Here is a 24,059-nt window from a genome sequence, read left to right on the forward strand (position 1 = left end):
TTTTCACAAAGACACTTCAGAAGATGTTTGAAAGGCTTTTGCAGCAGCAGGCTCGTTGGTCTAGGGGTATGATTCTCGCTTTGGGTGTGAGAGGTCCCGGGTTCAAATCCCAGACGAGCCTGTGCCTTCATAGGTTCGATCTGTTTTTAAACAGGAGTATTTCTGCTTTCCACTCTTGTAAGATGCCATGGTGGAATGCATTGCATGCTTTCTACTGGTGTCGAGGCAGTTCGGCATGATGAAGGAGTGCGGGATTTCTTTCTAACTGCTTTTTTGTGTTGGAGCAGCACTTCTCGTTGGAACATGAAATGCACAGTGCTTCTCCAAAGTAATTGCAGGGCTGGTTTTGAAATCACCTCTTGGAATGAAAGTGATCCCAGTTCCTTTCTTCCAAAGGAAGAGATCCTGTCAGAAAGGCTCAGCTTTGAGCGTCATGAATATTGTCCCTTAGTCCTTGCATTCCAGTCCAAAGCATAGCCACATAAAGAAAGCAGGTGTGTCTGTTTCCAGTGCAGTGGTTCCAGTCCAATGCATAGCCACATGAAGCAAGTAAGCAGGCATGTCTGTTTCTGTAGTGTAGTGGTTATCACGTTCGCCTTACACGCGAAAGGTCCCTGGTTCGAGGCCAGGCAGAAACAGCAAGTTGCTGTGCTTTATCACATTATTTGCATTTACCACCTCACCTGACAGGTAAATTGAAATTAAAGAGGCTGTGTCTATCCCTCACCATCGTGAGGTACTATGCTCCAAGGGCATCGGTCTCAACTCACCAAGAGAAGACGATACACCTTACGGCAGTCAGTTGCTCCCTTTTTGACCTTTCCATTGAAGCCTGGGCCTACTGTGGTCAAGCCAGCGAAGGAAGGTATGAGAGCGAAAATGGCTTTCCTACCTTCACCAAGAACATACACCTTGAGCAAAGAAAGGGCCAGACTTACAAGGCCCTATCGCCACCGGCACATCATCTTTAGTGACGCCCCGGTGGCACTATGTACTGTGCCGTATTTACAAGACGCCGTTCAACCACGTTTTGTGGCTTAACACCACCTTGTAAATACGGCCCCTTCACACGCAGCCCTTTCCCTGGAAGGGGCGTGCAATGGGCGTTGCTCTGGGTGGGCCACTGCAACACCATAGCATTTTGATGCTGCTCCAGTTTTACGAGTTTTTGTAAATCTGTGGCAGCGCCAAAATCCAAGCGCCATACAATGGGTGTCGTTATAGTGGAGAAACGAGCAGAAATGTTTTCATTTCTCCTCATTTTTGCTCTTTCTATGTGTGCTGCACGAACATATCGCCACTGAAGATTTCTGTTGTGCAGGAAGGTGTGCCTTCCTGAACAAAAACAATTTCCCCCTCAACGCAGCCATCCTTGTACCATGGCGCAAGGATGGCTGCGTTGGCGCTCGGCAGCTAATTTAGAGCTGGCGCAGAGGGAAGCACAGGGGTGCGCTGTATTCTACTAAATACGGCGCTTCCCTGCATTTTGAAAATGACTGAGTGCGAGGCTGCCAAATTTGGCAGAGCGTCTCACTCAGTCATCCTCTTGTAATTATGGGCCAAAAGGTCTAAAGGATAGAGGCGTTTTATGTCATGTTCGATGACGACCATGGAAATGACTCTAGTCATATTGCAGAAGAGAGAACCATGTGCATTTTCTTGCCTTGCGATGTATTCGCCCACTCTCTGCCCTCAACCCTAGGAGCAGGGTCTGAGCAGTGGTGCTTCTGTGCCCTCGCTCGTTGGTGTCCGGGTCCAAATCCCCAACACACCCTTTTTAGCAGAAAACACACAAATGTTACTCAAAATACACAAAGCTTGAAGATTCCTCATTCCACTCAAAGCATTGTTGTGCAAAATATTTTTAGCCTCAGGAGAAAAAAAGGATCACAATGCCTTGGCTTCCTTCCTGCTTGCTTTCAGTGTGCTCTGTGTGATGCTTTCACAGGCTCTGGTTTCAGGCATTTAGGCATCAGATATTTGTCTCTACCCGCAGCTGTGACTTTTCAGTACATCTGAGTGTACGCTTGCTGGCTGACAACGCTGCAATTTTCACACTTACTCCTCGCTTTGCGAGCAACTGCTGATCAAGTATAGAGGCAATCGGGCAAACATATGAGGGGAATTTTGCTCCTTCAGTCAAGCCCTCTTGCTTGTTTCTGTAGTGTAGTGGTTATCACGTTCGCCTAACACGCGAAAGGTCCCCGGTTCGAGACCGGGCAGAAACAATGGGTAGTGTACGCTTTTGTGTTTGCTCCCTAAAAGCTTAGTCTCACTCAGGCATGGCCTTTAAAAACTTGTGACCTGTGTAAAACTTGTATTACTATTGCAGGCCGGTAAAAAGTTATCTGCATCTTTGCGTAGTCGTGCATGTGCCTGGTTTCTTATTCTGTTTTTTACTTTTTTTTTTCTTGGCCATGTTATATTGTGGGGCCTTTAAACCTGTCACCTTGATAGGAACATTGCAAGCGGCAGCATCGACAAGTGCAGACTGAGGAGTCAGACCTAAACACAGACTCAGCTGTCAGGATGGCCGAGTGGTCTAAGGCGGCAGCCTCAAGAGAGCTTGATCTTCAGTTAAGCTAAGCATCCTGGTTTGCTCATGTAGTTGTGGGTTCAAATCGCACTTCTGATAGGTCTATTTTCTGCCCTTAAATCTTCCTCTGCTTGCACAGCCAGCTCCCCACAACACTATCTTTGCAAGCTGCTGTAGCATATGAAAAGAAATCCACCAACCCTCCGGCTGGGCCCTCAATCAGCATTCCATGTATTTCTGGAAGGGGCATCTCAGTCACGCCTTCTGTTAGAGCTGCACCTTATCACTGTAACTACCATGCTGGTTTCTACTTAAGCAGTTGATTCCATCGTTTGAAGTGAGGCTCTCCTGCCACTTTTGGGCAGAGAAGGCACTGCCCCTGCAACAACAACAGGCAGACAAGCTCAACCTGGGTTTCCTGGTTAGGTGGGCGGAGCAGAATGGCAATGGTCCCTCCTTGTGACTTGAAATTAACATGAAGAAGACAGAGAGGCAGCTGGGAGTAGGCAGTACCCATGCACCCCTGAACACTGTCTTGCGATTTTCACCCAATTCTGAAATGAGTCGGGAGGAAAGGAGGTGATTTTCCTATCGAAGGCCATTCTGGGAATTCAGCCACCCCGCGTCTCCCAGGTGAGTGTTTCAGGCCTGTGAGGCACTCATATAAATCTCGCCTGATCGAGCACTGAGCGAGCAAGTGTACTTGAATACAAGAGGCATGCTCCTCTGGCTCAGGCGCAAGAGATGGCAGGCCCTTCAGTGCTTCTGGTCTGGAAGTCTACGGTGCAAGGGCCCAGGTCCTGCGGAGGCATACAACTACCAGAAAGGGTCTGCTTTTCTCATCAGCGCCACAGTTCAGCTTGCTAGCATAGGGCTTCTTGACTACCTCTTGCCTTGCTAGAGGCAAAAAAAAAACCCTTGGCACAAAACATCAATTGCTATGGCACGCTTAGAAGGAGAGTCTCCAAGTGGCCCTGCTTTTTCACAAAGACACTTCAGAAGATGTTTGAAAGGCTTTTGCAGCAGCAGGCTCGTTGGTCTAGGGGTATGATTCTCGCTTTGGGTGTGAGAGGTCCTGGGTTCAAATCCCAGACGAGCCTGTGCCTTCATAGGTTCGATCTGTTTTTAAACAGGAGTATTTCTGCTTTCCACTCTTGTAAGATGCCATGGTGGAATGCATTGCATGCTTTCTACTGGTGTCGAGGCAGTTCGGCATGATGAAGGAGTGCGGGATTTCTTTCTAACTGCTTTTTTGTGTTGGAGCAGCACTTCTCGTTGGAACATGAAATGCACAGTGCTTCTCCAAAGTAATTGCAGGGCTGGTTTTGAAATCACCTCTTGGAATGAAAGTGATCCCAGTTCCTTTCTTCCAAAGGAAGAGATCCTGTCAGAAAGGCTCAGCTTTGAGCGTCATGAATATTGTCCCTTAGTCCTTGCATTCCAGTCCAAAGCATAGCCACATAAAGAAAGCAGGTGTGTCTGTTTCCAGTGCAGTGGTTCCAGTCCAATGCATAGCCACATGAAGCAAATAAGCAGGCATGTCTGTTTCTGTAGTGTAGTGGTTATCACGTTCGCCTTACACGCGAAAGGTCCCTGGTTCGAGGCCAGGCAGAAACAGCAAGTTGCTGTGCTTTATCACATTATTTGCATTTACCACCTCACCTGACAGGTAAATTGAAATTAAAGAGGCTGTGTCTATCCCTCACCATCGTGAGGTACTATGCTCCAAGGGCATCGGTCTCAACTCACCAAGAGAAGACGATACACCTTACGGCAGTCAGTTGCTCCCTTTTTGACCTTTCCATTGAAGCCTGGGCCTACTGTGGTCAAGCCAGCGAAGGAAGGTATGAGAGCGAAAATGGCTTTCCTACCTTCACCAAGAACATACACCTTGAGCAAAGAAAGGGCCAGACTTACAAGGCCCTATCGCCACCGGCACATCATCTTTAGTGACGCCCCGGTGGCACTATGTACTGTGCCGTATTTACAAGACGCCGTTCAACCACGTTTTGTGGCTTAACACCACCTTGTAAATACGGCCCCTTCACACGCAGCCCTTTCCCTGGAAGGGGCGTGCAATGGGCGTTGCTCTGGGTGGGCCACTGCAACACCATAGCATTTTGATGCTGCTCCAGTTTTACGAGTTTTTGTAAATCTGTGGCAGCGCCAAAATCCAAGCGCCATACAATGGGTGTCGTTATAGTGGAGAAACGAGCAGAAATGTTTTCATTTCTCCTCATTTTTGCTCTTTCTATGTGTGCTGCACGAACATATCGCCACTGAAGATTTCTGTTGTGCAGGAAGGTGTGCCTTCCTGAACAAAAACAATTTCCCCCTCAACGCAGCCATCCTTGTACCATGGCGCAAGGATGGCTGCGTTGGCGCTCGGCAGCTAATTTAGAGCTGGCGCAGAGGGAAGCACAGGGGTGCGCTGTATTCTACTAAATACGGCGCTTCCCTGCATTTTGAAAATGACTGAGTGCGAGGCTGACAAATTTGGCAGAGCGTCTCACTCAGTCATCCTCTTGTAATTATGGGCCAAAAGGTCTAAAGGATAGAGGCGTTTTATGTCATGTTCGATGACGACCATGGAAATGACTCTAGTCATATTGCAGAAGAGAGAACCATGTGCATTTTCTTGCCTTGCGATGTATTCGCCCACTCTCTGCCCTCAACCCTAGGAGCAGGGTCTGAGCAGTGGTGCTTCTGTGCCCTCGCTCGTTGGTGTCCGGGTCCAAATCCCCAACACACCCTTTTTAGCAGAAAACACACAAATTTTACTCAAAATACACAAAGCTTGAAGATTCCTCATTCCACTCAAAGCATTGTTGTGCAAAATATTTTTAGCCTCAGGAGAAAAAAAGGATCACAATGCCTTGGCTTCCTTCCTGCTTGCTTTCAGTGTGCTCTGTGTGATGCTTTCACAGGCTCTGGTTTCAGGCATTTAGGCATCAGATATTTGTCTCTACCCGCAGCTGTGACTTTTCAGTACATCTGAGTGTACGCTTGCTGGCTGACAACGCTGCAATTTTCACACTTACTCCTCGCTTTGCGAGCAACTGCTGATCAAGTATAGAGGCAATCGGGCAAACATATGAGGGGAATTTTGCTCCTTCAGTCAAGCCCTCTTGCTTGTTTCTGTAGTGTAGTGGTTATCACGTTCGCCTAACACGCGAAAGGTCCCCGGTTCGAGACCGGGCAGAAACAATGGGTAGTGTACGCTTTTGTGTTTGCTCCCTAAAAGCTTAGTCTCACTCAGGCATGGCCTTTAAAAACTTGTGACCTGTGTAAAACTTGTATTACTATTGCAGGCCGGTAAAAAGTTATCTGCATCTTTGCGTAGTCGTGCATGTGCCTGGTTTCTTATTCTGTTTTTTACTTTTTTTTTTCTTGGCCATGTTATATTGTGGGGCCTTTAAACCTGTCACCTTGATAGGAACATTGCAAGCGGCAGCATCGACAAGTGCAGACTGAGGAGTCAGACCTAAACACAGACTCAGCTGTCAGGATGGCCGAGTGGTCTAAGGCGGCAGCCTCAAGAGAGCTTGATCTTCAGTTAAGCTAAGCATCCTGGTTTGCTCATGTAGTTGTGGGTTCAAATCGCACTTCTGATAGGTCTATTTTCTGCCCTTAAATCTTCCTCTGCTTGCACAGCCAGCTCCCCACAACACTATCTTTGCAAGCTGCTGTAGCATATGAAAAGAAATCCACCAACCCTCCGGCTGGGCCCTCAATCAGCATTCCATGTATTTCTGGAAGGGGCATCTCAGTCACGCCTTCTGTTAGAGCTGCACCTTATCACTGTAACTACCATGCTGGTTTCTACTTAAGCAGTTGATTCCATCGTTTGAAGTGAGGCTCTCCTGCCACTTTTGGGCAGAGAAGGCACTGCCCCTGCAACAACAACAGGCAGACAAGCTCAACCTGGGTTTCCTGGTTAGGTGGGCGGAGCAGAATGGCAATGGTCCCTCCTTGTGACTTGAAATTAACATGAAGAAGACAGAGAGGCAGCTGGGAGTAGGCAGTACCCATGCACCCCTGAACACTGTCTTGCGATTTTCACCCAATTCTGAAATGAGTTGGGAGGAAAGGAGGTGATTTTCCTATCGAAGGCCATTCTGGGAATTCAGCCACCCCGCGTCTCCCAGGTGAGTGTTTCAGGCCTGTGAGGCACTCATATAAATCTCGCCTGATCGAGCACTGAGCGAGCAAGTGTGCTTGAATACAAGAGGCGTGCTCCTCTGGCTCAGGCGCAAGAGATGGCAGGCCCTTCAGTGCTTCTGGTCTGGAAGTCTACGGTGCAAGGGCCCAGGTCCTGCGGAGGCGTACAACTACCAGAAAGGGTCTGCTTTTCTCATCAGCGCCACAGTTCAGCTTGCTAGCATAGGGCTTCTTGACTACCTCTTGCCTTGCTAGAGGCAAAAAAAAAACCCTTGGCACAAAACATCAATTGCTATGGCACGCTTAGAAGGAGAGTCTCCAAGTGGCCCTGCTTTTTCACAAAGACACTTCAGAAGATGTTTGAAAGGCTTTTGCAGCAGCAGGCTCGTTGGTCTAGGGGTATGATTCTCGCTTTGGGTGTGAGAGGTCCCGGGTTCAAATCCCGGACGAGCCCGTGCCTTCATAGGTTCGATCTGTTTTTAAACAGGAGTATTTCTGCTTTCCACTCTTGTAAGATGCCATGGTGGAATGCATTGCATGCTTTCTACTGGTGTCGAGGCAGTTCGGCATGATGAAGGAGTGCGGGATTTCTTTCTAACTGCTTTTTTGTGTTGGAGCAGCACTTCTCGTTGGAACATGAAATGCACAGTGCTTCTCCAAAGTAATTGCAGGGCTGGTTTTGAAATCACCTCTTGGAATGAAAGTGATCCCAGTTCCTTTCTTCCAAAGGAAGAGATCCTGTCAGAAAGGCTCAGCTTTGAGCGTCATGAATATTGTCCCTTAGTCCTTGCATTCCAGTCCAAAGCATAGCCACATAAAGAAAGCAGGTGTGTCTGTTTCCAGTGCAGTGGTTCCAGTCCAATGCATAGCCACATGAAGCAAGTAAGCAGGCATGTCTGTTTCTGTAGTGTAGTGGTTATCACGTTCGCCTTACACGCGAAAGGTCCCTGGTTCGAGGCCAGGCAGAAACAGCAAGTTGCTGTGCTTTATCACATTATTTGCATTTACCACCTCACCTGACAGGTAAATTGAAATTAAAGAGGCTGTGTCTATCCCTCACCATCGTGAGGTACTATGCTCCAAGGGCATCGGTCTCAACTCACCAAGAGAAGACGATACACCTTACGGCAGTCAGTTGCTCCCTTTTTGACCTTTCCATTGAAGCCTGGGCCTACTGTGGTCAAGCCAGCGAAGGAAAGTTTGAGAGCGAAAATGGCTTTCCTACCTTCACCAAGAACATACACCTTGAGCAAAGAAAGGGCCAGACTTACAAGGCCCTATCGCCACCGGCACATCATCTTTAGTGACGCCCCGGTGGCACTATGTACTGTGCCGTATTTACAAGACGCCGTTCAACCACGTTTTGTGGCTTAACACCACCTTGTAAATACGGCCCCTTCACACGCAGCCCTTTCCCTGGAAGGGGCGTGCAATGGGCGTTGCTCTGGGTGGGCCACTGCAACACCATAGCATTTTGATGCTGCTCCAGTTTTACGAGTTTTTGTAAATCTGTGGCAGCGCCAAAATCCAAGCGCCATACAATGGGTGTCGTTATAGTGGAGAAACGAGCAGAAATGTTTTCATTTCTCCTCATTTTTGCTCTTTCTATGTGTGCTGCACGAACATATCGCCACTGAAGATTTCTGTTGTGCAGGAAGGTGTGCCTTCCTGAACAAAAACAATTTCCCCCTCAACGCAGCCATCCTTTACCATGGCGCAAGGATGGCTGCGTTGGCGCTCGGCAGCTAATTTAGAGCTGGCGCAGAGGGAAGCACAGGGGTGCGCTGTATTCTACTAAATACGGCGCTTCCCTGCATTTTGAAAATGACTGAGTGCGAGGCTGCCAAATTTGGCAGAGCGTCTCACTCAGTCATCCTCTTGTAATTATGGGCCAAAAGGTCTAAAGGATAGAGGCGTTTTATGTCATGTTCGATGACGACCATGGAAATGACTCTAGTCATATTGCAGAAGAGAGAACCATGTGCATTTTCTTGCCTTGCGATGTATTCGCCCACTCTCTGCCCTCAACCCTAGGAGCAGGGTCTGAGCAGTGGTGCTTCTGTGCCCTCGCTCGTTGGTGTCCGGGTCCAAATCCCCAACACACCCTTTTTAGCAGAAAACACACAAATTTTACTCAAAATACACAAAGCTTGAAGATTCCTCATTCCACTCAAAGCATTGTTGTGCAAAATATTTTTAGCCTCAGGAGAAAAAAAGGATCACAATGCCTTGGCTTCCTTCCTGCTTGCTTTCAGTGTGCTCTGTGTGATGCTTTCACAGGCTCTGGTTTCAGGCATTTAGGCATCAGATATTTGTCTCTACCCGCAGCTGTGACTTTTCAGTACATCTGAGTGTACGCTTGCTGGCTGACAACGCTGCAATTTTCACACTTACTCCTCGCTTTGCGAGCAACTGCTGATCAAGTATAGAGGCAATCGGGCAAACATATGAGGGGAATTTTGCTCCTTCAGTCAAGCCCTCTTGCTTGTTTCTGTAGTGTAGTGGTTATCACGTTCGCCTAACACGCGAAAGGTCCCCGGTTCGAGACCGGGCAGAAACAATGGGTAGTGTACGCTTTTGTGTTTGCTCCCTAAAAGCTTAGTCTCACTCAGGCATGGCCTTTAAAAACTTGTGACCTGTGTAAAACTTGTATTACTATTGCAGGCCGGTAAAAAGTTATCTGCATCTTTGCGTAGTCGTGCATGTGCCTGGTTTCTTACTCTGTTTTTTACTTTTTTTTTTCTTGGCCATGTTATATTGTGGGGCCTTTAAACCTGTCACCTTGATAGGAACATTGCAAGCGGCAGCATCGACAAGTGCAGACTGAGGAGTCAGACCTAAACACAGACTCAGCTGTCAGGATGGCCGAGTGGTCTAAGGCGGCAGCCTCAAGAGAGCTTGATCTTCAGTTAAGCTAAGCATCCTGGTTTGCTCATGTAGTTGTGGGTTCAAATCGCACTTCTGATAGGTCTATTTTCTGCCCTTAAATCTTCCTCTGCTTGCACAGCCAGCTCCCCACAACACTATCTTTGCAAGCTGCTGTAGCATATGAAAAGAAATCCACCAACCCTCCGGCTGGGCCCTCAATCAGCATTCCATGTATTTCTGGAAGGGGCATCTCAGTCACGCCTTCTGTTAGAGCTGCACCTTATCACTGTAACTACCATGCTGGTTTCTACTTAAGCAGTTGATTCCATCGTTTGAAGTGAGGCTCTCCTGCCACTATTGGGCAGAGAAGGCACTGCCCCTGCAACAACAACAGGCAGACAAGCTCAACCTGGGTTTCCTGGTTAGGTGGGCGGAGCAGAATGGCAATGGTCCCTCCTTGTGACTTGAAATTAACATGAAGAAGACAGAGAGGCAGCTGGGAGTAGGCAGTACCCATGCACCCCTGAACACTGTCTTGCGATTTTCACCCAATTCTGAAATGAGTCGGGAGGAAAGGAGGTGATTTTCCTATCGAAGGCCATTCTGGGAATTCAGCCACCCCGCGTCTCCCAGGTGAGTGTTTCAGGCCTGTGAGGCACTCATATAAATCTCGCCTGATCGAGCACTGAGCGAGCAAGTGTACTTGAATACAAGAGGCATGCTCCTCTGGCTCAGGCGCAAGAGATGGCAGGCCCTTCAGTGCTTCTGGTCTGGAAGTCTACGGTGCAAGGGCCCAGGTCCTGCGGAGGCGTACAACTACCAGAAAGGGTCTGCTTTTCTCATCAGCGCCACAGTTCAGCTTGCTAGCATAGGGCTTCTTGACTACCTCTTGCCTTGCTAGAGGCAAAAAAAAAACCCTTGGCACAAAACATCAATTGCTATGGCACGCTTAGAAGGAGAGTCTCCAAGTGGCCCTGCTTTTTCACAAAGACACTTCAGAAGATGTTTGAAAGGCTTTTGCAGCAGCAGGCTCGTTGGTCTAGGGGTATGATTCTCGCTTTGGGTGTGAGAGGTCCCGGGTTCAAATCCCAGACGAGCCTGTGCCTTCATAGGTTCGATCTGTTTTTAAACAGGAGTATTTCTGCTTTCCACTCTTGTAAGATGCCATGGTGGAATGCATAGCATGCTTTCTACTGGTGTCGAGGCAGTTCGGCATGATGAAGGAGTGCGGGATTTCTTTCTAACTGCTTTTTTGTGTTGGAGCAGCACTTCTCGTTGGAACATGAAATGCACAGTGCTTCTCCAAAGTAATTGCAGGGCTGGTTTTGAAATCACCTCTTGGAATGAAAGTGATCCCAGTTCCTTTCTTCCAAAGGAAGAGATCCTGTCAGAAAGGCTCAGCTTTGAGCGTCATGAATATTGTCCCTTAGTCCTTGCATTCCAGTCCAAAGCATAGCCACATAAAGAAAGCAGGTGTGTCTGTTTCCAGTGCAGTGGTTCCAGTCCAATGCATAGCCACATGAAGCAAGTAAGCAGGCATGTCTGTTTCTGTAGTGTAGTGGTTATCACGTTCGCCTTACACACGAAAGGTCCCTGGTTCGAGGCCAGGCAGAAACAGCAAGTTGCTGTGCTTTATCACATTATTTGCATTTACCACCTCACCTGACAGGTAAATTGAAATTAAAGAGGCTGTGTCTATCCCTCACCATCGTGAGGTACTATGCTCCAAGGGCATCGGTCTCAACTCACCAAGAGAAGACGATACACCTTACGGCAGTCAGTTGCTCCCTTTTTGACCTTTCCATTGAAGCCTGGGCCTACTGTGGTCAAGCCAGCGAAGGAAGGTATGAGAGCGAAAATGGCTTTCCTACCTTCACCAAGAACATACACCTTGAGCAAAGAAAGGGCCAGACTTACAAGGCCCTATCGCCACCGGCACATCATCTTTAGTGACGCCCCGGTGGCACTATGTACTGTGCCGTATTTACAAGACGCCGTTCAACCACGTTTTGTGGCTTAACACCACCTTGTAAATACGGCCCCTTCACACGCAGCCCTTTCCCTGGAAGGGGCGTGCAATGGGCGTTGCTCTGGGTGGGCCACTGCAACACCATAGCATTTTGATGCTGCTCCAGTTTTACGAGTTTTTGTAAATCTGTGGCAGCGCCAAAATCCAAGCGCCATACAATGGGTGTCGTTATAGTGGAGAAACGAGCAGAAATGTTTTCATTTCTCCTCATTTTTGCTCTTTCTATGTGTGCTGCACGAACATATCGCCACTGAAGATTTCTGTTGTGCAGGAAGGTGTGCCTTCCTGAACAAAAACAATTTCCCCCTCAACGCAGCCATCCTTGTACCATGGCGCAAGGATGGCTGCGTTGGCGCTCGGCAGCTAATTTAGAGCTGGCGCAGAGGGAAGCACAGGGGTGCGCTGTATTCTACTAAATACGGCGCTTCCCTGCATTTTGAAAATGACTGAGTGCGAGGCTGCCAAATTTGGCAGAGCGTCTCACTCAGTCATCCTCTTGTAATTATGGGCCAAAAGGTCTAAAGGATAGAGGCGTTTTATGTCATGTTCGATGACGACCATGGAAATGACTCTAGTCATATTGCAGAAGAGAGAACCATGTGCATTTTCTTGCCTTGCGATGTATTCGCCCACTCTCTGCCCTCAACCCTAGGAGCAGGGTCTGAGCAGTGGTGCTTCTGTGCCCTCGCTCGTTGGTGTCCGGGTCCAAATCCCCAACACACCCTTTTTAGCAGAAAACACACAAATTTTACTCAAAATACACAAAGCTTGAAGATTCCTCATTCCACTCAAAGCATTGTTGTGCAAAATATTTTTAGCCTCAGGAGAAAAAAAGGATCACAATGCCTTGGCTTCCTTCCTGCTTGCTTTCAGTGTGCTCTGTGTGATACTTTCACAGGCTCTGGTTTCAGGCATTTAGGCATCAGATATTTGTCTCTACCCGCAGCTGTGACTTTTCAGTACATCTGAGTGTACGCTTGCTGGCTGACAACGCTGCAATTTTCACACTTACTCCTCGCTTTGCGAGCAACTGCTGATCAAGTATAGAGGCAATCGGGCAAACATATGAGGGGAATTTTGCTCCTTCAGTCAAGCCCTCTTGCTTGTTTCTGTAGTGTAGTGGTTATCACGTTTGCCTAACACGCGAAAGGTCCCCGGTTCGAGACCGGGCAGAAACAATGGGTAGTGTACGCTTTTGTGTTTGCTCCCTAAAAGCTTAGTCTCACTCAGGCATGGCCTTTAAAAACTTGTGACCTGTGTAAAACTTGTATTACTATTGCAGGCCGGTAAAAAGTTATCTGCATCTTTGCGTAGTCGTGCATGTGCCTGGTTTCTTATTCTGTTTTTTACTTTTTTTTTTCTTGGCCATGTTATATTGTGGGGCCTTTAAACCTGTCACCTTGATAGGAACATTGCAAGCGGCAGCATCGACAAGTGCAGACTGAGGAGTCAGACCTAAACACAGACTCAGCTGTCAGGATGGCCGAGTGGTCTAAGGCGGCAGCCTCAAGAGAGCTTGATCTTCAGTTAAGCTAAGCATCCTGGTTTGCTCATGTAGTTGTGGGTTCAAATCGCACTTCTGATAGGTCTATTTTCTGCCCTTAAATCTTCCTCTGCTTGCACAGCCAGCTCCCCACAACACTATCTTTGCAAGCTGCTGTAGCATATGAAAAGAAATCCACCAACCCTCCGGCTGGGCCCTCAATCAGCATTCCATGTATTTCTGGAAGGGGCATCTCAGTCACGCCTTCTGTTAGAGCTGCACCTTATCACTGTAACTACCATGCTGGTTTCTACTTAAGCAGTTGATTCCATCGTTTGAAGTGAGGCTCTCCTGCCACTTTTGGGCAGAGAAGGCACTGCCCCTGCAACAACAACAGGCAGACAAGCTCAACCTGGGTTTCCTGGTTAGGTGGGCGGAGCAGAATGGCAATGGTCCCTCCTTGTGACTTGAAATTAACATGAAGAAGACAGAGAGGCAGCTGGGAGTAGGCAGTACCCATGCACCCCTGAACACTGTCTTGCGATTTTCACCCAATTCTGAAATGAGTCGGGAGGAAAGGAGGTGATTTTCCTATCGAAGGCCATTCTGGGAATTCAGCCACCCCGCGTCTCCCAGGTGAGTGTTTCAGGCCTGTGAGGCACTCATATAAATCTCGCCTGATCGAGCACTGAGCGAGCAAGTGTACTTGAATACAAGAGGCATGCTCCTCTGGCTCAGGCGCAAGAGATGGCAGGCCCTTCAGTGCTTCTGGTCTGGAAGTCTACGGTGCAAGGGCCCAGGTCCTGCGGAGGCGTACAACTACCAGAAAGGGTCTGCTTTTCTCATCAGCGCCACAGTTCAGCTTGCTAGCATAGGGCTTCTTGACTACCTCTTGCCTTGCTAGAGGCAAAAAAAAAACCCTTGGCACAAAACATCAATTGCTATGGCACGCTTAGAAGGAGAGTCTCCAAGTGGCCCTGCTTTTTCACAAAGACACTTCAGAAGATGTTTGAAAGGCTTTTGCAGCAGCAGGCTCGTTGGTCTAGGGGTATGATTCTCGCTTTGGGTGTGAGAGGTCCCGGGTTCAAATCCCAGACGAGCCTGTGCCTTCATAGGTTCGATCTGTTTTTAAACAGGAGTATTTCTGCTTTCCACTCTTGTAAGATGCCATGGTGGAATGCATTGCATGCTTTCTACTGGTGTCGAGGCAGTTCGGCATGATGAAGGAGTGCGGGATTTCTTTCTAACTGCTTTTTTGTGTTGGAGCAGCACTTCTCGTTGGAACATGAAATGCACAGTGCTTCTCCAAAGTAATTGCAGGGCTGGTTTTGAAATCACCTCTTGGAATGAAAGTGATCCCAGTTCCTTTCTTCCAAAGGAAGAGATCCTGTCAGAAAGGCTCAGCTTTGAGCGTCATGAATATTGTCCCTTAGTCCTTGCATTCCAGTCCAAAGCATAGCCACATAAAGAAAGCAGGTGTGTCTGTTTCCAGTGCAGTGGTTCCAGTCCAATGCATAGCCACATGAAGCAAGTAAGCAGGCATGTCTGTTTCTGTAGTGTAGTGGTTATCACGTTCGCCTTACACGCGAAAGGTCCCTGGTTCGAGGCCAGGCAGAAACAGCAAGTTGCTGTGCTTTATCACATTATTTGCATTTACCACCTCACCTGACAGGTAAATTGAAATTAAAGAGGCTGTGTCTATCCCTCACCATCGTGAGGTACTATGCTCCAAGGGCATCGGTCTCAACTCACCAAGAGAAGACGATACACCTTACGGCAGTCAGTTGCTCCCTTTTTGACCTTTCCATTGAAGCCTGGGCCTACTGTGGTCAAGCCAGCGAAGGAAGGTATGAGAGCGAAAATGGCTTTCCTACCTTCACCAAGAACATACACCTTGAGCAAAGAAAGGGCCAGACTTACAAGGCCCTATCGCCACCGGCACATCATCTTTAGTGACGCCCCGGTGGCACTATGTACTGTGCCGTATTTACAAGACGCCGTTCAACCACGTTTTGTGGCTTAACACCACCTTGTAAATACGGCCCCTTCACACGCAGCCCTTTCCCTGGAAGGGGCGTGCAATGGGCGTTGCTCTGGGTGGGCCACTGCAACACCATAGCATTTTGATGCTGCTCCAGTTTTACGAGTTTTTGTAAATCTGTGGCAGCGCCAAAATCCAAGCGCCATACAATGGGTGTCGTTATAGTGGAGAAACGAGCAGAAATGTTTTCATTTCTCCTCATTTTTGCTCTTTCTATGTGTGCTGCACGAACATATCGCCACTGAAGATTTCTGTTGTGCAGGAAGGTGTGCCTTCCTGAACAAAAACAATTTCCCCCTCAACGCAGCCATCCTTGTACCATGGCGCAAGGATGGCTGCGTTGGCGCTCGGCAGCTAATTTAGAGCTGGCGCAGAGGGAAGCACAGGGGTGCGCTGTATTCTACTAAATACGGCGCTTCCCTGCATTTTGAAAATGACTGAGTGCGAGGCTGCCAAATTTGGCAGAGCGTCTCACTCAGTCATCCTCTTGTAATTATGGGCCAAAAGGTCTAAAGGATAGAGGCGTTTTATGTCATGTTCGATGACGACCATGGAAATGACTCTAGTCATATTGCAGAAGAGAGAACCATGTGCATTTTCTTGCCTTGCGATGTATTCGCCCACTCTCTGCCCTCAACCCTAGGAGCAGGGTCTGAGCAGTGGTGCTTCTGTGCCCTCGCTCGTTGGTGTCCGGGTCCAAATCCCCAACACACCCTTTTTAGCAGAAAACACACAAATTTTACTCAAAATACACAAAGCTTGAAGATTCCTCATTCCACTCAAAGCATTGTTGTGCAAAATATTTTTAGCCTCAGGAGAAAAAAAGGATCACAATGCCTTGGCTTCCTTCCTGCTTGCTTTCAGTGTGCTCTGTGTGATGCTTTCACAGGCTCTGGTTTCAGGCATTTAGGCATCAGATATTTGTCTCTACCCGCAGCTGTAACTTTTCAGTACATCTGAGTGTACGCTTGCTGGCTGACAACGCTGCAATTTTCACACTTACTCCTCGCTTTGCGAGCAACTGCTGATCAAGTATAGAGGCAATCGGGCAAACATATGAGGGGAATTTTGCTCCTTCAGTCAAGCCCTCTTGCTTGTTTCTGTAGTGTAGTGGTTATCACGTTCGCCTAACACGCGAAAGGTCCCCGGTTCGAGACCGGGCAGAAACAATGGGTAGTGTACGCTTTTGTGTTTGCTCCCTAAAAGCTTAGTCTCACTCAGGCATGGCCTTTAAAAACTTGTGACCTGTGTAAAACTTGTATTACTATTGCAGGCCGGTAAAAAGTTATCTGCATCTTTGCGTAGTCGTGCATGTGCCTGGTTTCTTATTCTGTTTTTTTCTTTTTTTTTTCTTGGCCATGTTATATTGTGGGGCCTTTAAACCTGTCACCTTGATAGGAACATTGCAAGCGGCAGCATCGACAAGTGCAGACTGAGGAGTCAGACCTAAACACAGACTCAGCTGTCAGGATGGCCGAGTGGTCTAAGGCGGCAGCCTCAAGAGAGCTTGATCTTCAGTTAAGCTAAGCATCCTGGTTTGCTCATGTAGTTGTGGGTTCAAATCCCACTTCTGATAGGTCTATTTTCTGCCCTTAAATCTTCCTCTGCTTGCACAGCCAGCTCCCCACAACACTATCTTTGCAAGCTGCTGTAGCATATGAAAAGAAATCCACCAACCCTCCGGCTGGGCCCTCAATCAGCATTCCATGTATTTCTGGAAGGGGCATCTCAGTCACGCCTTCTGTTAGAGCTGCACCTTATCACTGTAACTACCATGCTGGTTTCTACTTAAGCAGTTGATTCCATCGTTTGAAGTGAGGCTCTCCTGCCACTTTTGGGCAGAGAAGGCACTGCCCCTGCAACAACAACAGGCAGACAAGCTCAACCTGGGTTTTCTGGTTAGGTGGGCGGAGCAGAATGGCAATGGTCCCTCCTTGTGACTTGAAATTAACATGAAGAAGACAGAGGCAGCTGGGAGTAGGCAGTACCCATGCACCCCTGAACACTGTCTTGCGATTTTCACCCAATTCTGAAATGAGTCGGGAGGAAAGGAGGTGATTTTCATATCGAAGGCCATTCAGGGAATTCAGCCACCCCGCGTCTCCCAGGTGAGTGTTTCAGGCCTGTGAGGCACTCATATAAATCTCGCCTGATCGAGCACTGAGCGAGCAAGTGTGCTTGAATACAAGAGGCGTGCTCCTCTGGCTCAGGCGCAAGAGATGGCAGGCCCTTCAGTGCTTCTGGTCTGGAAGTCTACGGTGCAAGGGCCCAGGTCCTCCGGAGGCGTACAACTACCAGAAAGGGTCTGCTTTTCTCATCAGCGCCACAGTTCAGCTTGCTAGCAGAGGGCTTCTTGACTACCTCTTGCCTTGCTAGAGGCAAAAAAAAAACCCTTGGCACAAAACATCAATTGCTATGGCACGCTTAGAAGGAGAGTCTCCAAGTGGCCCTGCTTTTTCTCAAAGACACTTCAGAAGATGTTTGAAAGGCTTTTGCAGCAGCAGGCTTGTTGGTCTAGGGGTATGATTCTCGCTTTGGGTGTGAGAGGTCCCGGGTTCAAATCCCGGACGAGCCCGTGCCTTCATAGGTTCGATCTGTTTTTAAACAGGAGTATTTCTGCTTTCCACTCTTGTAAGATGCCATGGTGGAATGCATTGCATGCTTTCTACTGGTGTCGAGGCAGTTCTGCATGATGAAGGAGTGCGGGGTTTCTTTCTAACTGCTTTTTTGTGTTGGAGCAGCACTTCTCGTTGGAACATGAAATGCACAGTGCTTCTCCAAAGTAATTGCAGGGCTGGTTTTGAAATCACCTCTTGGAATGAAAGTGATCCCAGTTCCTTTCTTCCAAAGGAAGAGATCCTGTCAGAAAGGCTCAGCTTTGAGCGTCATGAATATTGTCCCTTAGTCCTTGCATTCCAGTCCAAAGCATAGCCACATAAAGAAAGCAGGTGTGTCTGTTTCCAGTGCAGTGGTTCCAGTCCAATGCATAGCCACATGAAGCAAGTAAGCAGGCATTTCTGTTTCTGTAATGTAGTGGTTATCACTTTCGCCTTACACGCGAAAAGTCCCTGGTTCGAGGCCAGGCAGAAACAGCAAGTTGCTGTGCTTTATCACATTATTTGCATTTGCCACCTCACCTGACAGGTAAATTGAAATGAAAGAGGCTGTGTCTATCCCTCATCATCGTGAGGTACTACGCTCCAAGGGCATCGGTCTCAACTCACCAAGAGAAGACGATACACCTTACGGCAGTCAGTTGCTCCCTTTTTGACCTTTCCATTGAAGCCTGGGCCTACTGTGGCCAAGCCAGCGAAGGAAGGAAGGTATGAGAGCGAAAATGGCTTTCCTACCTTCACCAAGAACATACACCTTGAGCAAAGAAAGGGCCAGACTTACAAGGCCCTATCGCCACCGGCACATCATCTTTAGTGACGCCCCGGTGGCACTATGTACTGTGCCGTATTTACAAGACGCCGTTCAACCTCGTTTTGTGGCTTAACACCACCTTGTAAATACGTCCCCTTCACACGCAGCCCTTTCCCTGGAAGGGGCGTGCAATGGGCGTTGCTCTGGGTGGGCCACTGCAACACCATAGCATTTTGATGCTGCTCCAGTTTTACGAGTTTTTGTAAATCTGTGGCAGCGCCAAAATCCAAGCGCCATACAATGGGTGTCGTTATAGTGGAGAAACGAGCAGAAATGTTTTCATTTCTCCTCATTTTTGCTCTTTCTATGTGTGCTGCACGAACATATCGCCACTGAAGATTTCTGTTGTGCAGGAAGGTGTGCCTTCCTGAACAAAAACAATTTCCCCCTCAACGCAGCCATCCTTGTACCATGGCGCAAGGATGGCTGCGTTGGCGCTCGGCAGCTAATTTAGAGCTGGCGCAGAGGGAAGCACAGGGGTGCGCTGTATTCTACTAAATACGGCGCTTCCCTGCATTTTGAAAATGACTGAGTGCGAGGCTGTCAAATTTGGCAGAGCGTCTCACTCAGTCATCCTCTTGTAATTATGGGCCAAAAGGTCTAAAGGATAGAGGCTTTTTATGTCATGTTCGATGACGACCATGGAAATGACTCTAGTCATATTGCAGAAGAGAGAACCATGTGCATTTTCTTGCCTTGCGATGTATTCGCCCACTCTCTGCCCTCAACCCTAGGAGCAGGGTCTGAGCAGTGGTGCTTCTGTGCCCTCGCTCGTTGGTGTCCGGGTCCAAATCCCCAACACACCCTTTTTTAGCAGAAAACACACAAATTTTACTCAAAATACACAAAGCTTGAAGATTCCTCATTCCACTCAAAGCATTGTTGTGCAAAATATTTTTAGCCTCAGGAGAAAAAAAGGATCACCATGCCTTGGCTTCCTTCCTGCTTGCTTTCAGTGTGCTCTGTGTGATCCTTTCACAGGCTCTGGTTTCAGGCATTTAGGCATCAGATATTTGTCTCTACCCACAGCTGTGACTTTTCAGTACATCTGAGTGTAAGCTTGCTGGCTGACAACGCTGCAATTTTCACACTTACTCCTCGCTTTGCGAGCAACTGCTGATCAAGTATAGAGGCAATCGGGCAAACATATGAGGGGAATTTTGCTCCTTCAGTCAAGCCCTCATGCTTGTTTCTGTAGTGTAGTGGTTATCACGTTCGCCTAACACGCGAAAGGTCCCCGGTTCGAGACCGGGCAGAAACAATGGGCAGTGTCTGCTTTTGTGTTTGCTCCCTAAAAGCTTAGTCTCACTCAGGGATGGCCTTTAAAAACTTGTGACCTGTGTAAGACTTGTATTACTATTGCAGGCCGGGAAAAAGTTATCTGCATCTTTGCGTAGTCGTGCATGTGCCTGGTTTCTTATTCTGTTTTTTACTTTTTTTTTTCTTGGCCATGTTATATTGTGGGGCCTTTAAACCTGTCACCTTGATAGGAACATTGCAAGCGGCAGCATCGACAAGTGCAGACTGAGGAGTCAGACCTAAACACAGACTCAGCTGTCAGGATGGCCGAGTGGTCTAAGGCGGCAGCCTCAAGAGAGCTTGATCTTCAGTTAAGCTAAGCATCCTGGTTTGCTCATGTAGTTGTGGGTTCAAATCCCACTTCTGATAGGTCTATTTTCTGCCCTTAAATCTTCCTCTGCTTGCACAGCCAGCTCCCCACAACACTATCTTTGCAAGCTGCTGTAGCATATGAAAAGAAATCCACCAACCCTCCGGCTGGGCCCTCAATCAGCATTCCATGTATTTCTGGAAGGGGCATCTCAGTCACGCCTTCTGTTAGAGCTGCACCTTATCACTGTAACTACCATGCTGGTTTCTACTTAAGCAGTTGATTCCATCGTTTGAAGTGAGGCTCTCCTGCCACTTTTGGGCAGAGAAGGCACTGCCCCTGCAACAACAACAGGCAGACAAGCTCAACCTGGGTTTCCTGGTTAGGTGGGCGGAGCAGAATGGCAATGGTCCCTCCTTGTGACTTGAAATTAACATGAAGAAGACAGAGAGGCAGCTGGGAGTAGGCAGTACACATGCACGCCTGAACACTGTCTTGCGATTTTCACCCAATTCTGAAATGAGTCGGGAGGAAAGGAGGTGATTTTCCTATCGAAGGCCATTCTGGGAATTCAGCCACCCCGCGTCTCCCAGGTGAGTGTTTCAGGCCTGTGAGGCACTCATATAAATCTCGCCTGATCGAGCACTGAGCGAGCAAGTGTGCTTGAATACAAGAGGCGTGCTCCTCTGGCTCAGGCGCAAGAGATGGCAGGCCCTTCAGTGCTTCTGGTCTGGAAGTCTACGGTGCAAGGGCCCAGGTCCTGCGGAGGCGTACAACTACCAGAAAGGGTCTGCTTTTCTCATCAGCGCCACAGTTCAGCTTGCTAGCAGAGGGCTTCTTGACTACCTCTTGCCTTGCTAGAGGCAAAAAAAAAACCCTTGGCACAAAACATCAATTGCTATGGCACGCTTAGAAGGAGAGTCTCCAAGTGGCCCTGCTTTTTCTCAAAGACACTTCAGAAGATGTTTGAAAGGCTTTTGCAGCAGCAGGCTCGTTGGTCTAGGGGTATGATTCTCGCTTTGGGTGTGAGAGGTCCCGGGTTCAAATCCCGGACGAGCCCGTGCCTTCATAGGTTCGATCTGTTTTTAAACAGGAGTATTTCTGCTTTCCACTCTTGTAAGATGCCATGGTGGAATGCATTGCATGCTTTCTACTGGTGTCGAGGCAGTTCGGCATGATGAAGGAGTGCGGGGTTTCTTTCTAACTGCTTTTTTGTGTTGGAGCAGCACTTCTCGTTGGAACATGAAATGCACAGTGCTTCTCCAAAGTAATTGCAGGGCTGGTTTTGAAATCACCTCTTGGAATGAAAGTGATCCCAGTTCCTTTCTTCCAAAGGAAGAGATCCTGTCAGAAAGGCTCAGCTTTGAGCGTCATGAATATTGTCCCTTAGTCCTTGCATTCCAGTCCAAAGCATAGCCACATAAAGAAAGCAGGTGTGTCTGTTTCCAGTGCAGTGGTTCCAGTCCAATGCATAGCCACATGAAGCAAGTAAGCAGGCATGTCTGTTTCTGTAGTGTAGTGGTTATCACTTTCGCCTTACACGCGAAAGGTCCCTGGTTCGAGGCCAGGCAGAAACAGCAAGTTGCTGTGTTTTATCACATTATTTGCATTTACCACCTCACCTGACAGGTAAATTGAAATTAGAGAGGCTGTGTCTATCCCTCACCATCGTGAGGTACTACGCTCCAAGGGCATCGGTCTCAACTCACCAAGAGAAGACGATACACCTTACGGCAGTCAGTTGCTCCCTTTTTGACCTTTCCATTGAAGCCTGGGCCTACTGTGGTCAAGCCAGCCAAGGAAGGAAGGTATGAGAGCGAAAATGGCTTTCCTACCTTCACCAAGAACATACACCTTGAGCAAAGAAAGGGCCAGACTTACAAGGCCCTATTGCCACCGGCACATCATCTTTAGTGACGCCCCGGTGGCACTATGTACTGTGCCGTATTTAGAAGACGCCGTTCAACCACGTTTTGTGGCTTAACACCACCTTGTAAATACGGCCCCTTCACACGCAGCCCTTTCCCTGGAAGGGGCGTGCAATGGGCGTTGCTCTGGGTGGGCCACTGCAACACCATAGCATTTTGATGCTGCTCCAGTTTTACGAGTTTTTGTAAATCTGTGGCAGCGCCAAAATCCAAGCGCCATACAATGGGTGTCGTTATAGTGGAGAAACGAGCAGAAATGTTTTCATTTCTCCTCATTTTTGCTCTTTCTATGTGTGCTGCACGAACATATCGCCACTGAAGATTTCTGTTGTGCAGGAAGGTGTGCCTTCCTGAACAAAAACAATTTCCCCCTCAACGCAGCCATCCTTGTACCATGGCGCAAGGATGGCTGCGTTGGCGCTCGGCAGCTAATTTAGAGCTGGCGCAGATGGAAGCACAGGGGTGCGCTGTATTCTACTAAATACGGCGCTTCCCTGCATTTTGAAAATGACTGAGTGCGAGGCTGCCAAATTTGGCAGAGCGTCTCACTCAGTCATCCTCTTGTAATTATGGGCCAAAAGGTCTAAAGGATAGAGGCTTTTTATGTCATGTTCGATGACGACCATGGAAATGACTCTAGTCATATTGCAGAAGAGAGAACCATGTGCATTTTCTTGCCTTGCGATGTATTCGCCCACTCTCTGCCCTCAACCCTAGGAGCAGGGTCTGAGCAGTGGTGCTTCTGTGCCCTCGCTCGTTGGTGTCCGGGTCCAAATCCCCAACACACCCTTTTTAGCAGAAAACACACAAATTTTACTCAAAATACACAAAGCTTGAAGATTCCTCATTCCACTCAAAGCATTGTTGTGCAAAATATTTTTAGCCTCAGGAGAAAAAAAGGATCACCATGCCTTGGCTTCCTTCCTGCTTGCTTTCAGTGTGCTCTGTGTGATGCTTTCACAGGCTCTGGTTTCAGGCATTTAGGCATCAGATATTTGTCTCTACCCGCAGCTGTGACTTTTCAGTACATCTGAGTGTACGCTTGCTGGCTGACAACGCTGCAATTTTCACACTTACTCCTCGCTTTGCGAGCAACTGCTGATCAAGTATAGAGGCAATCGGGCAAACATATGAGGGGAATTTTGCTCCTTCAGTAAGCCCTCATGCTTGCTTCTGTAGTGTAGTGGTTATCACGTTTGCCTAACACGCGAAAGGTCCCCGGTTCAAGACCGGGCAGAAACAATGGGCAGTGTCTACTTTTGTGTTTGCTCCCTAAAAGCTTAGTCTCACTCAGGGATGGCCTATACAAACTTGTGACTTGTGTAAAACTTGTATTACTATTGCAGGCCGGTAAAAAGTTATCTGTATCTTTGCGTAGTCGTGCATGTGCCTGGTTTCTTATTCTGTTTTTTACTTTTTTTTTTCTTGGCCATGTTATATTGTGGGGCCTTTAAACCTGTCACCTTGATAGGAACATTGCAAGCGGCAGCATCGACAAGTGCAGACTGAGGAGTCAGACCTAAACACAGACTCAGCTGTCAGGATGGCCGAGTGGTCTAAGGCGGCAGCCTCAAGAGAGCTTGATCTTCAGTTAAGCTAAGCATCCTGGTTTGCTCATGTAGTTGTGGGTTCAAATCCCACTTCTGATAGGTCTATTTTCTGCCCTTAAATCTTCCTCTGCTTGCACAGCCAGCTCCCCACAACACTATCTTTGCAAGCTGCTGTAGCATATGAAAAGAAATCCACCAACCCTCCGGCTGGGCCCTCAATCAGCATTCCATGTATTTCTGGAAGGGGCATCTCAGTCACGCCTTCTGTTAGAGCTGCACCTTATAACTGTAACTACCATGCTGGTTTCGACTTAAGCAGTTGATTCCATCGTTTGAAGTGAGGCTCTCCTGCCACTTTAGGGCAGAGAAGGCACTGCCCCTGCAACAACAACAGGCAGACAAGCTCAACCTGGGTTTCCTGGTTAGGT

At 48.2% G+C, this 24,059-nt stretch overlaps 20 non-coding genes across 20 annotated transcripts; all 20 read left to right on the forward strand.

Annotated features, from left to right (window-relative positions):
- Window positions 1-49: 49 nt before the first annotated feature.
- TRNAP-UGG (transfer RNA proline (anticodon UGG)) lies at window positions 50-121 on the forward strand. The gene has a single exon. It is a non-coding gene; the product is annotated as a tRNA-Pro (tRNA).
- A 444-nt stretch (window positions 122-565) lies between these two features.
- On the forward strand, window positions 566-638 carry TRNAV-UAC (transfer RNA valine (anticodon UAC)). The gene has a single exon. It is a non-coding gene; the product is annotated as a tRNA-Val (tRNA).
- A 1,517-nt stretch (window positions 639-2,155) lies between these two features.
- TRNAV-AAC (transfer RNA valine (anticodon AAC)) lies at window positions 2,156-2,228 on the forward strand. The gene has a single exon. It is a non-coding gene; the product is annotated as a tRNA-Val (tRNA).
- A 1,336-nt stretch (window positions 2,229-3,564) lies between these two features.
- On the forward strand, window positions 3,565-3,636 carry TRNAP-UGG (transfer RNA proline (anticodon UGG)). The gene has a single exon. It is a non-coding gene; the product is annotated as a tRNA-Pro (tRNA).
- A 444-nt stretch (window positions 3,637-4,080) lies between these two features.
- Window positions 4,081-4,153, forward strand: TRNAV-UAC (transfer RNA valine (anticodon UAC)). Its single transcript has one exon. It is a non-coding gene; the product is annotated as a tRNA-Val (tRNA).
- Window positions 4,154-5,670: 1,517 nt separating this feature from the next.
- Window positions 5,671-5,743, forward strand: TRNAV-AAC (transfer RNA valine (anticodon AAC)). The gene has a single exon. It is a non-coding gene; the product is annotated as a tRNA-Val (tRNA).
- A 1,336-nt stretch (window positions 5,744-7,079) lies between these two features.
- TRNAP-UGG (transfer RNA proline (anticodon UGG)) lies at window positions 7,080-7,151 on the forward strand. Its single transcript has one exon. It is a non-coding gene; the product is annotated as a tRNA-Pro (tRNA).
- A 444-nt stretch (window positions 7,152-7,595) lies between these two features.
- Window positions 7,596-7,668, forward strand: TRNAV-UAC (transfer RNA valine (anticodon UAC)). Its single transcript has one exon. It is a non-coding gene; the product is annotated as a tRNA-Val (tRNA).
- A 1,516-nt stretch (window positions 7,669-9,184) lies between these two features.
- Window positions 9,185-9,257, forward strand: TRNAV-AAC (transfer RNA valine (anticodon AAC)). The gene has a single exon. It is a non-coding gene; the product is annotated as a tRNA-Val (tRNA).
- Window positions 9,258-10,593: 1,336 nt separating this feature from the next.
- TRNAP-UGG (transfer RNA proline (anticodon UGG)) lies at window positions 10,594-10,665 on the forward strand. The gene has a single exon. It is a non-coding gene; the product is annotated as a tRNA-Pro (tRNA).
- Window positions 10,666-11,109: 444 nt separating this feature from the next.
- Window positions 11,110-11,182, forward strand: TRNAV-UAC (transfer RNA valine (anticodon UAC)). Its single transcript has one exon. It is a non-coding gene; the product is annotated as a tRNA-Val (tRNA).
- Window positions 11,183-12,699: 1,517 nt separating this feature from the next.
- TRNAV-AAC (transfer RNA valine (anticodon AAC)) lies at window positions 12,700-12,772 on the forward strand. The gene has a single exon. It is a non-coding gene; the product is annotated as a tRNA-Val (tRNA).
- Window positions 12,773-14,108: 1,336 nt separating this feature from the next.
- Window positions 14,109-14,180, forward strand: TRNAP-UGG (transfer RNA proline (anticodon UGG)). The gene has a single exon. It is a non-coding gene; the product is annotated as a tRNA-Pro (tRNA).
- Window positions 14,181-14,624: 444 nt separating this feature from the next.
- Window positions 14,625-14,697, forward strand: TRNAV-UAC (transfer RNA valine (anticodon UAC)). The gene has a single exon. It is a non-coding gene; the product is annotated as a tRNA-Val (tRNA).
- A 1,517-nt stretch (window positions 14,698-16,214) lies between these two features.
- On the forward strand, window positions 16,215-16,287 carry TRNAV-AAC (transfer RNA valine (anticodon AAC)). The gene has a single exon. It is a non-coding gene; the product is annotated as a tRNA-Val (tRNA).
- A 1,334-nt stretch (window positions 16,288-17,621) lies between these two features.
- Window positions 17,622-17,693, forward strand: TRNAP-UGG (transfer RNA proline (anticodon UGG)). The gene has a single exon. It is a non-coding gene; the product is annotated as a tRNA-Pro (tRNA).
- Window positions 17,694-19,732: 2,039 nt separating this feature from the next.
- TRNAV-AAC (transfer RNA valine (anticodon AAC)) lies at window positions 19,733-19,805 on the forward strand. Its single transcript has one exon. It is a non-coding gene; the product is annotated as a tRNA-Val (tRNA).
- Window positions 19,806-21,141: 1,336 nt separating this feature from the next.
- On the forward strand, window positions 21,142-21,213 carry TRNAP-UGG (transfer RNA proline (anticodon UGG)). The gene has a single exon. It is a non-coding gene; the product is annotated as a tRNA-Pro (tRNA).
- Window positions 21,214-21,657: 444 nt separating this feature from the next.
- Window positions 21,658-21,730, forward strand: TRNAV-UAC (transfer RNA valine (anticodon UAC)). The gene has a single exon. It is a non-coding gene; the product is annotated as a tRNA-Val (tRNA).
- Window positions 21,731-23,250: 1,520 nt separating this feature from the next.
- On the forward strand, window positions 23,251-23,323 carry TRNAV-AAC (transfer RNA valine (anticodon AAC)). The gene has a single exon. It is a non-coding gene; the product is annotated as a tRNA-Val (tRNA).
- Window positions 23,324-24,059: the final 736 nt, after the last annotated feature.

This window comes from Pleurodeles waltl, unplaced genomic scaffold (assembly GCF_031143425.1).
Source record: "Pleurodeles waltl isolate 20211129_DDA unplaced genomic scaffold, aPleWal1.hap1.20221129 scaffold_91, whole genome shotgun sequence".
Lineage (NCBI taxonomy): Eukaryota > Metazoa > Chordata > Amphibia > Caudata > Salamandridae > Pleurodeles > Pleurodeles waltl.